This window comes from Ustilaginoidea virens, chromosome 3 (genome assembly GCF_000687475.1).
Source record: "Ustilaginoidea virens chromosome 3, complete sequence".
Lineage (NCBI taxonomy): Eukaryota > Fungi > Ascomycota > Sordariomycetes > Hypocreales > Clavicipitaceae > Ustilaginoidea > Ustilaginoidea virens.
In genome coordinates, this window is record NC_057318.1 from 3,037,773 (window position 1) to 3,049,503 (window position 11,731).

Here is an 11,731-nt window from a genome sequence, read left to right on the forward strand (position 1 = left end):
TACCTTATTTGGTATATAGTACTAATCCACTGAAAATCCAGAAAGTAAACGGTAACGGCACAAGATTGGTAAGACCACTATAAGTCCGGTGGGACAGTCGTAAGTCTAAAAGACGGTGGAAGGGCTAGTAGTCTAGTAGACTACCGTAGGATTTTAATAGGTATATTATAGACTTAGGCTATACCTATGCTATAGATTGGCTGGGGCTCGGGCTGCGCTTATGCCTAGCTTAGGACGGATTATATAAGGCAGATGTATGGGCCAATAAGGCAATATTAGGGCTCTAGCCCGCGCTATATACGGATATAAATAGGCCTCGGAGGGTCTCCTATTCGGGCTCCTTCCTTTATTCTTTAGTTTATTCAATATATATATTTAACGCCTATCCGCAGTCGCCCTAGGGCTAGTCCTTTATAAGAGCGTATAAATAAAGGCCTAAGAGAAACAATGCCTTTTTAGTTATAGATAAGAATAATTACCCCTAGAGAAATAGTCAGACTATAAAAAATACTCTAAAGGGGTATAATTAGGCCGGAGGATTAAAATAGAGGGCAGCAAATAGAGTAAGTATTAATAATATATATATGTATTACTTTAGCTAAGCTATCTAGGGGGGGGAATGGGTCCCCATCTAGCCTAGTGCTAATACCTCTATATCTAATCTATATAGGAAACCCGAGTGCCAAAAGGAAAACCTATATACTATCCTTAATCGGTAATATCCCTTTGAATTTAAAGGGGATTTACTATACATTGCGAGGAGGTGTCCTATCGCATAAGACTAGGTCTAGCTATAGGGCTAGGAAAGTGTAGATAGTAGGAGCGCCTTAATAGGCGCGCTAGCTTGCATTAGTAGTCATTAGTTATTAGGCATTAGTCTTTAGTCTGGCTTTAGGGTGGGTATGAATTGGATCTGGCGTAGATAGTATTATTAGGTAGGGGCGGTGGCGGTAATATTAGTATCGGGTGGGCGGCAGTATTGCGGTAAATTACGCGTTTTATTATTATTAACTTTATTTAATATGGGTTAGGGCAGCTAGCGGACGGTTGAGTGATCTAATACAGGCATATAGCGGTATAAAGTCTCTCTTATCTGCCCTACCTTTTTATTTTTTTTCTTCTTCCCTTTTTATTCCTTATTGAAAATTTCTAATAATTTTCTTTTACTCCTTTATATATAGTTCCGCCTTAATTATACTACTGTAGCTTTTGTGTGCCTTTTATTATTTAAGATGCCGACCGTTCTAGAGTTAGGTCCTAGTCTAGCCCGAAAATGGCTATATCGTCCCTATATATACTATAGTGCTAATATAGCCGCTCGTTATTATAACTAATAGGATAAAAGGTTCTCTTTAACTATTATCTACCTCTTACTAATAGTAAGTAGGACTTAAGGGTGCCTACTTCGCTTATATTTTGAAGTGGAAGCCTTATTATATTATAAATACTAAATCGCATTATAGTCGATATAGTTTTAAGTTGACCAAGGTAAAGCTAGTATATAATATTATAAACTGCGAACCGGTAGAAAGTATGCTTATATTGCAAAAAGCTTTCTTTTGCGGATAAGAAATAAATATAGCGGCTTACTAGTATCTATTGACTTTATAGCTAACTTTAGTAGGTAGATAAAGACGAGTACTATAAGGCCTAATAGGCTATATGCTAGTCTATTATGCTAGCTATTTTAATTCCCTAAAAGGGCTAAAACGACTCTATTACTATAATGCGAATATTAGTATCTATAGTCTTAATTGCGCTATTAATTGATTTTTTTAGTCTTATTAAGAGAAGGGTTTTAGCGCTAGAATGCGCCTATAATAGGGGGCTTTAGCCCCTCTCTTTAGTTAAAAAACCTTAGCCTCTTACTACTATTAGTAATATTACTATAGGCGATAGAAGCTCTATTAGTTCTATTATCGTTCCTTTAGATATTAATAATAAGTCTGCTCTTAAGCCGATTGCTAAGGGGGAACCGCCTTATAGTAAAGGGGTCTTATTAATCTAATCTAAGATTCTTATGATACTATCTTCTAATGAATTATAATAGGTAATTGCGTTTTTAAAGTTTATAAAATCCTAAGTGGAGTCGTAGCTAATAGCTTTTGCCTCTAGAGTGCTATCTATACCGCTATTAAAGCCTCTCCCGCCTACTATTTAATTGGCGCTGCTTAAGTAAGCTAAGTTAATAGTTCTATTGCTAGCCTCCCCTTATCTTTAGGCTAATATCCCTGCCCTTTCCCTCTTTAAAAGGAAGAGGGAGGGGTTAAAGGCAGTAGAGCCGCCTATAAAGGGAATATTAGGTTTACTTATTAAGGTTAAATAAAAGACTCGTTTAAAGTCTATAGTATCTTTTTCCCTAGGGGGGAAAAGGGAAGGGAAAAGGGAAGGTAAAGGTAGCCTCTAATAATAGTTATAATAATAGTAAGGGTAGTATAGAGTAAATAGAGGGCCAGAGGGTTAGAGGTATTAAGAATATTAAGGGTCTAAGGCTATTAACCGTATAAATAGCCTATATAAAAAAGATATACTTTTCTTATCTAAGAGGTTAATCGTATCTTTATTTATAATCGTCTATATATATATATATCGTTTAGGGTTAGGGTATAATTATATTAGGTTACTATCGGAGCTAAAGTCTGTATAGGTAGTAAGTATAATAGCTAGGGTGAATTATTTAAGCTGGTGGGTATTAAAGACCTATTTAATAACTTATTTAGCCGAGTCTTTATTTTTAAATGCTTAGATAATATTACGCTTATTGTAAAGGACTGGCCCTAGGGCTACTGCGAATAGGCGTCGAATGAATATATTAAATAGACTAAGGAGGAAAGAGAGAGGGCCCGAATAGGGGCCTCTAAGTAGCCTATTTATGCCCGTATATAGTATAGGCCGAGTCCTTAGCGAGCCCTCATGACCCTATGCCGATACTCCTAAGGCTAATCGCGGGCGCAGCCCGAGTCCTAGCCATATTATAGCGCGGGTATAGCCCGAGCCCGTAATATACCCCCTTTCTCTGCCTTAGAGTTAGAAAAATCGCCTTCTATTATCAATCAATCCTCCGCTAAGGACTAATTATATCGCCGATTACTATATCGCGATATCCTTAAATCCATATATAGGCTAATTGCCGGATATAGGAAGGATTCGTCTGTAACTATAGCGGATATAGCCATACAATTGATAGGAGTCGTATAATTATTAATTGGGAATAGTATGGTAGAAGCGTATAGAAGTTCGTTATTATACTATTAGCTAGAGGTTGACCGATATAGCTAGGAATGTTATAAAAAAATTTTCGCTAGCTACCGGCTGGAAATCTCCCTATAGTCTTTATTTTTCCTTATTAGGGCTCTTTTCTTTCTTCTCTTCTTCTTATTAAGGCTATTAATAAGCATTAAAAGTCCCTATCGTCGTAAGGTTTATCCTATATTAAGCCTGTATTGTCTGCTAATCGGTTAAAGTATTATTTCTATCCCGCTTATATTAGTATTCCTTAGTGAATTCTATCTCTATTGCAATCGGCTACTAACTCTTTTCGTAGCGAGACCTAATCTAGCCCGTCGTAAAGCCTATTAATAAGTCTTAAGTCCCTACTTCTATCATAAGCATCTTATATTAACCCCATTTAGAGCCTAAATATATCCTTATCTACTGCTAGAAGTACTCCTATTAGGGAGGGATTAAGCCTTATTTATCCCTAAAAGCCATACCGTACCGCTAGCGACTATCTTCTAGAGGGGGACTCCTTAGATAAAGAGTATTAATATATAAAAGATAAAAAGTTTCTATGCGATAGATATACTAAGTGTATATAATCGACCGGAGAGTTACCTATATATAAGCATTATAGGAGAGCTAAGGGGTATAAAAGCTGCGCCAATTCTTATACATCCTGCATATAGCTTAATTAATATCTTGCGGGGAACCCCATACTATAATGCATTTTATGCAGCTAGATTAAAGCAATAAAGGAGGGGAGGGCTATTATAAAGCCCGCTCGTCTTAAGATAGATATATAGAAAGCATATGCCGCCATCCTTACCCCTAAGTTTTAGGCTTTAAATAATTAATAGCATCGCGCTTTTACTGCCGAGTAGGTAGCCCCTAGCGCCCCGCATTTAGCGTTCGGGCTAAGAGATACTGCTAATATAGTTTCTGCCGCATCTATAGTATTAACGCCCTCGCGACGCTAGGCTAAATCTATTATAGATCTTACTCTTATTCTGAATATTATAAGGGAGATATAAGTAGAAGCCCGGGAATATTATACTAGGATAAAGTAGTACTAGGTTAGAGCTTAATATCCCCGATTGCCCCTACCCCTATCTCGGCCCGCCTTCCCTATATATTATATAGGGGGGGAACTATTATACGACTAAAGCAGCTAATATTATATAGAGGCTCTACTGCCGCTAGCATAAGGTTATCTAGTATAACCCCTATAGTAATAGGCAGACCCTACTCTATAGCCCTCTATGCCCTCGCCATCTTTATTATAACTGCTATTATAAATACTATATCGTTTAGCCCTATTTTATTAAAAGGTTTTATTATCTCCTAGTGTACCCCTACTATATTTGCCTTATGGTATCCTATAGACTCTATTATATTATAGATATATAGGGAATTATCCCCGTCTAATATATAGCCTATATATGCGCCCTACCCTATAAGGACCCCTACTGCTACCGGCCTATATACTACTATAAGAATAAGAGAAGGCTTAGGGAGATAGAGAGTAGCTCTAAGAAGGGGCATATTAAGGTTAAGCCTATATTAGCCCCGGTTTAGTTTATTATATTATATTTTTTTTTTTTAGTATATTTTTATTATTTTATTTTATTTTTTATAGTAGTAAGCATTTGGCATCATTTATTAGTCTAATAGACCTCGTTTTAAGACCTAGCTAGGCCTATTATAAGTCCTAATATCCCCCTATTTGGCTTTAAATATTTCTTATATAGTAATATCCTTAAAGTTTTCTAGGGGTTCTTATATCGGTAAATCATACCTTTTCTACTTTATAAGTATATTATATTTCTATCCTTAACTTTATATATTCTTTGCTATAAGTATCTTTTTAACCTTATATTCTTTATATAGGTTTATAAAGTCTTAGGGGAGGATAAGTAGAGGCCTGGGTTATATATCGGTTATTACCTAATTAGGTAGTAGATTAAAAGTAGCCTATTCGATTAGGTTAATATAGAAAACCGGATAAATACCCTATAGGATATTAAGCTAAATATTAAATAGTAATAAGATAGTAACGATAGTATATTTAATAGAGACCTAATCGAGCTTTTTATATAAGCGGTTCGTTTTAATATTCTAAAAGTTTAACTATATTTAATTGCCGATCTAAAAGCATTCGGCCAGGCATTATAAATAGTTAGTAGTATTTTACTATTATTACTATACGAAGGTAATAGCAGCTTAGGCTAATTTTTATCCCTTTTTAAGGTTACTAAAAAAGAGAGCCGTATACCCCTTTAGGGTAGTTAAGCTTAAGGTTATCTTTAGGGGTAAGGCGATAATCGGAATATTAAACCTATTAAGCAGCCGGTTTAGGCTAAATCTAGTAATAGATAATATCTAGTTATTTAATATAAGATAATATACCGCGAGATAGTTTAGCTAATCGTACTAATTAAAGGAAACTATAATATAGAGGACTGCCTATACCTTTTAGTTTATTTACTCTATACTGCTATTAATTTAGGGATAGTATGTTATAGAAAGAAGTTGCTTAATCCTAGCTAATTTATAAAATATAGACTAAAATTAGCCTATCTAATCTAAACCTTAATCGCTAATAATCTCCTTAGGAAAACTATAAAAGCGCTATTAGTACTATTAGAACCGCTCTATATAATCTTCTACTTTTATTAAGTATATAGCTTCTAGCTAGATATATTTTAATAAGCGGTCTATTATTACTATAAGGAATCGCGGGTCGGATATATTGCGGGCAGAAAGGTTAGTTATAAAGTCGACCGATATTTATAACTAGAAGCGGTCTATAATTAGTAGCAGTTGCAGTAAGCCCTAGCGCAATTAATAGCTCTTATGCACCCTATAGTATTAGTAATTCTAAACGTATCTTACTACCTTAGACGATATATTATCGAAGTAATAATCTTATTATAATAGTTAGAAGGTAGTATTTTTCCTTAGGTGGCCCGCAATAGGTAAGTCATAATAATATTAGATTACTATAGTAATTAGGGGCTTAAACGATAGGAGCTATACCTATACCTAGTAAAAGAGTATACTATATGCATTTAGGGTATAGTTAGCAATTTATTCTTATATTACTGCCTCTACTAGAAATCGTTATTCCCTATTTGTAACTACCATCTATTAGGCCTAATATATATTATCTTTAGATATTACTTAGTCCTAAATAATTTAAAGGTAGGAATCGGCAAAGATATATAAATTATAGGGTAGGATAGTCTTTAGGGCTAAGGTTGGTATCTTTTTGCTTTCTATCTTATCTATATCGAATGCTAAAATAGATAGCGGTTTTAAGATCTAGCCGATTTATAGTTCTGCCCTATCTACCTTTTATTCCTACCGAAAAAGCGCATTAAGGCATTAAGCTTATAACCTAAGCCTATACCGAAGATAGAAGTTAAAGAGCGCTAAAATCTTAGCCTATTAGGCTTATCGCTTAGATATTTCTTATAGCCGGGCGAAGTATTTTAGGTTTTTATAATCGGTAAGGATAGTAAAGGGGGAGGCTATTAAGCAGAATTCTACTAATTATACCTTAAGGTAAAAGATAACAGTAAAGAGTTCCTTATTATATATAGTATAATTTCGTTTTATATCTAATAAGTAAATAGAATAGTATATAATAGGGTAGAATATACTATCCTCTCCGATCTACAATAGATAGCCACTAAATACTATACTAAAGCTATCTGCCTTAAAGACCATCTCCTTATTAGGATCCTATTAGGCAAGAACTAGAGATAATATAAAATACTATTTAAGCGTTTAGAATGCCGCCTCTTTTTTATCTAACTATTAGAATAGGACCCCTTTCTTTATTAACCTAACTAAAGGGTCGATAAAATAGGAAAAGTCTAAAATAAAATCGCAATAAAAGTTAGCAAAACTAAGGAAATTATAAACGCCTTTTAATTTCATAGGTGCTTCTTAGTTTTAGATAGCCTTAATCTTTTTAGGGTCTAAATAGATTTCCTTTCCAGCTATTATAATATATCCTAGGTATTAAACCTCTTTTATTGCGAAATCGCATTTATTAAGATTTAAATTTAAGCTGGCCTTTTGTAATTATCGAAGGACTTCCTTAATGCGCCCCATATAGTCCGCCTTTGATCCCCCGGTATAGATTAAAATATTATCGAGGTAGGTAGTTATAAAGTCTTTTAGCGTATTCCCTAAGGCCCTATTAATATATCTTTAAAAAGTTATAGGGGCCCCGGTTAGACTAAATAGTATAATAAGCTATTTAAATAATCCGAATCGTATACAGAATACGGTTAAGTATTTATCGCCCTTTGCAATATATATCTTATAGAATGCTGTATATATATTAACCTTAGTAAACTATTTCGCTTAAGAGAAGGATTATAAGGTCTCCTTAATTAAAGGGAGGGGGTATTAGTTTTAGACTGTAACCTTATTAAGGGCCCAATAATCGATATAAAACCGCTACCCGTTATTCCCTTTTTTAGCTAATAGGACTAATACTACTATTAATAAGGAGCTTACTTAAATCTATCCTTTATCTATTAGGTTAATTACTTATCTCTAAACCTTAAATAATTAGTCTTATAGTATATTATATAATAGGCCCTAAGGTAAGTTTAGTTAGCTCTTATCTATAGTCTTTTTAAGTCAGATATAGTAGTCTAATATACCCTAATATAAAAGGAGACTAAAAGCCTTCTCTTTATTGAAAAGGTTAGCAAATTCTTATAATTCTATTAGGAGTACCTATAGCTCCTATAATTATAAGGCAGAGTCTTAATAAGGTAATAATATAATATAGAGGATATATATTATCTCCTATAAGCTTATCGCTATAAAGGAAGTCGACCGATCCCTAGAGTATTTCGCTTACTTTAGTATATTATAAAAGACTAAGCTAAGGATATTTACTATAGTTAGATCCTATTATCTTCTCGTTAATTCCTTAATAATAAGACTATCTACCGATCCAATCTTTAATTAGCAATACTTCGCCTGCAATATAATATTATAGTGCTTTATCTAAGGCATCCTAAGGATAATATCGTATATAAGGCCCGGGATAATATAAAGTATAACTATAAACGGCTATTTATCGATATAGATCGCTATATAGACGATATAGGTAATAGAGGAATATATTACCTTACATTCTTTTAAATAACTTTAAATATTTACTACCGTTCTAATTTCCTTATATTATAATAGGCAGATAGGTTAGAGGCCTAACCGTTATACTATTTTTTCGCTTATAGCACTATAGTAATTATATCCCGAGTCGATTAAGGTATTAATAAAGGTATAGGATTTATATAAGATTAGTATTAAAAAGGGGTATTTATCTATTTATTCTATAATCTTTTTTAATTCCTTTTATAATTAGGCTAGGGTTTATATATGCATTTTAAGCCTTCTAATAAGACTAAATTTAAAAGCTATTTTTTTTCTTAATCTTTATTATTACTTTTAACCTCTACGACTTATAAGTTAAGCGAGGCTACTTTAGCTATATTAGGTCGGATTACCGGCAGTAGATAATATATAAATATCTAATACTTAGGAGAGCTATACTAAAAGCAGAGGCCTTTCTTCTTATAATCTTTATATCGTTCTTTAGAGACCTATATCGCCCTAAGAGTGCACTAATTACCCTTTAAGTCTAGCTTATTAACGCCTAATATTTATATATCGCCCTTAGAATCCTAGGCGTATATTAGTCGGGAATAGGCCGAGCCCGATTAGTAGTTAATAGTCAGGCTAATCTTAATATTAATAGCAATTTATCGGTAACAGTCTACTATTAAGTAGTAATTATAATGGGAGACCCTAAGACCGATAATCTTATTAACTATATAAGTATTAAGCGCCGATTAAAGGTATTTTAGTTTAACTTCCTTAGGCCAATCGAGACTGCTAATAAGTATAAATTTTTCCTTAAATCGAATAAAAAAGGCAGTAAAAGGTTCTTTTAGGCCTTAGTATAAAGAGTACTTAAGCTTAGTAATAGCGCGATCCTACTAATATAGGTCCTTAAAGAGATATTAAAGGTATTCGAAGAACCTTATTATATTATAATCGCAAGCTATACTATTCTCAAAAAAGGCTGTGATTTATAATTAGACTATAGACGAAAGGTTCTAGAAGATAAATATCTATTAGATCTTCTCTGTTATGGGCTCGGGCTACGCCCGCGCTATAATGTGGCTAGGACTCGGGCTGCGCTTACGATTAGCCTAAGGAGTATCGGCACGGGGTCACGAGGGCTCGCTAAGGACTCGGCCCGTACTACATACAGGCATAAATAGACTACTTAAAGGCCCCTATTCGGGTCCTCTTCCTTTCCTCCTTAGTCTATTTAATATATTTATTCGACGCCTATTTATAATAGCCCTAGGGCCAGTCCTTTATATTTAAATAGACTCTCTCAGCCTTACTATTATAACCTTATATTATAGAGCCGATGATGCAGGCTATATAAGATATCGAGATGAGTACACCTGGAGAAACGGGTATAGATAACCCGAGACTATAATGCCCCCGATATAATATATATACCGAAATAGAGCAGCTCGCATTAGGGTTACAATAGATAGAGGCGCAGATGCAGACTAACGCATAATACCTTACTGCCGTTGCCGCCTCGCTGCAGACCCTCTTTGCGAACTAGTTAAATAGCTTTTAGGCTGCCTCCTAACTAGCCCCAATCGTATAATAGAATGCCTCCCTCCCTATAGCTTAGGATACCTAGCTAAAACGCAAGCCGATCCCAATAGGGGACCCCTTTAATAGCAAAAAGGCTATATTTATAGCCTAGCGGACCTTTATGCAATATAAGCTTAAGGTCGATAAAAACTTTATCGGGGACGAGAAGACCTAATAGATATTTATCTTCTAGAACCTTTCGTCTATAGTCTAATTATAGATCGCGGCTTTCTTCGAGAATAGTATAGCTTACGATTATAATATAATAAAATTCTTCGAATACCTCTAACGTCTCGTTAAGGACCTATACTGATAGGATCGCGCTATTATTAAGCTTAAGCACTCTTTACGCTAAGGCCCTAAAGAACCTTTTGCCTCCTTTTTTATATAATTTAAGGAAAAACTTACGTTTATTAGCGGTCTTAATTAGCCTAAAGAAGTTAAGCTTAAATATCTCCGATTGGCGCTTAATGCTTATATAGCTGATAAGATTATTAGCCTTAGGGTCTCTTATTACGACTACTATTCGGCAGTAAACTATTACCGATAAATTGCTATCGATATTAAGATTAGCTTAATTATTAATTACTATATAGGTTCGACCTATTCCTAACCGATATACGCCTAGAATTCCGAGGGCGATATATAAATATCGGGTATTAATAAGCTAGACTTAAAGGGTAATTAGCGCGCACCTAAGGCGATATAGGTCTCTAAAGAATAGTATAAAGATCATAGGAAGAAAGGCCTTTATCTTTAGTATAGCTCTCCTAATTATCGGACGTTTATATATTACCTACTGCCGGTAATCTAACCCAATAAAGCTAAAGTAGCCTTGCTTAACTTATAAGTTATAAAGGTCGAAAGTAGTAATAAAGATTAAGAAAAAGAATAGCCTTTAAACCTAGTCTTATTAGAAGGCTTTAAACGCATATATAGATCCCGGCCTAATTATAAAAGGAATTAAAGGAGATCGTAAAACGAATAGATAAATACCCCTTTTTAGTACTAATCTTATATAAATCCTATACCTTTATTAATACCTTAATTAACTCGAAATATAACTACTATAGCGCTATAAGCGAAAAGATAGTATAACGGTTAGGCTTTTAATCTATCTACCTGCTATAATATAGGGAAATTAGAACAGTAGTAAATATTTAGAGCTATTTAGGAAAATATAAGGTAATATATTCCTCTATTACTTATATCGTCTATATAGCGATCGATATCGACGGATAGCCGTCTATAGTTATACTTTATATTATCCTAGGCTTTACCTATAATATTATCCTTAGGATGCCTTAGATAGAGCACTATAATATTATACTATAGGCAAAGTAGCACTAATTAAAGATTGGATCAGTAGATAGCCTTATTATTAAGGAATCGACGAGAAAGCAATCGGGTCTAACTATAGTAAATATCTTTAGCTTAGTCTTCTATAGTATACTAAAGTAGGCAAAACGCTCTAGGGACCGGTCGACTTCCTTTATTGCGATAAGCTTATAGGAGATAATATATATCCTCCGCATTATACTGCCACCTTATTAAAACTCTGCCCTATAATTATAGAAGCTATAGGTGCTCCCAATAGAATTATAGGAATTTATTAACCTTTTTAATAAGGAGAAGGCTTTTAGTCTCCCTCTATACTAGGGTATATTAGACTACTATATCTAGCTTAAAAAGATTACAGATAGAAGCCAGCTAGACCTACTTTAGGGCCTATTATATAATATACTATAAGACTAGTTACTTAAGGTTTAAAGATAAATAATTAACCTAATAGATAAAGGAT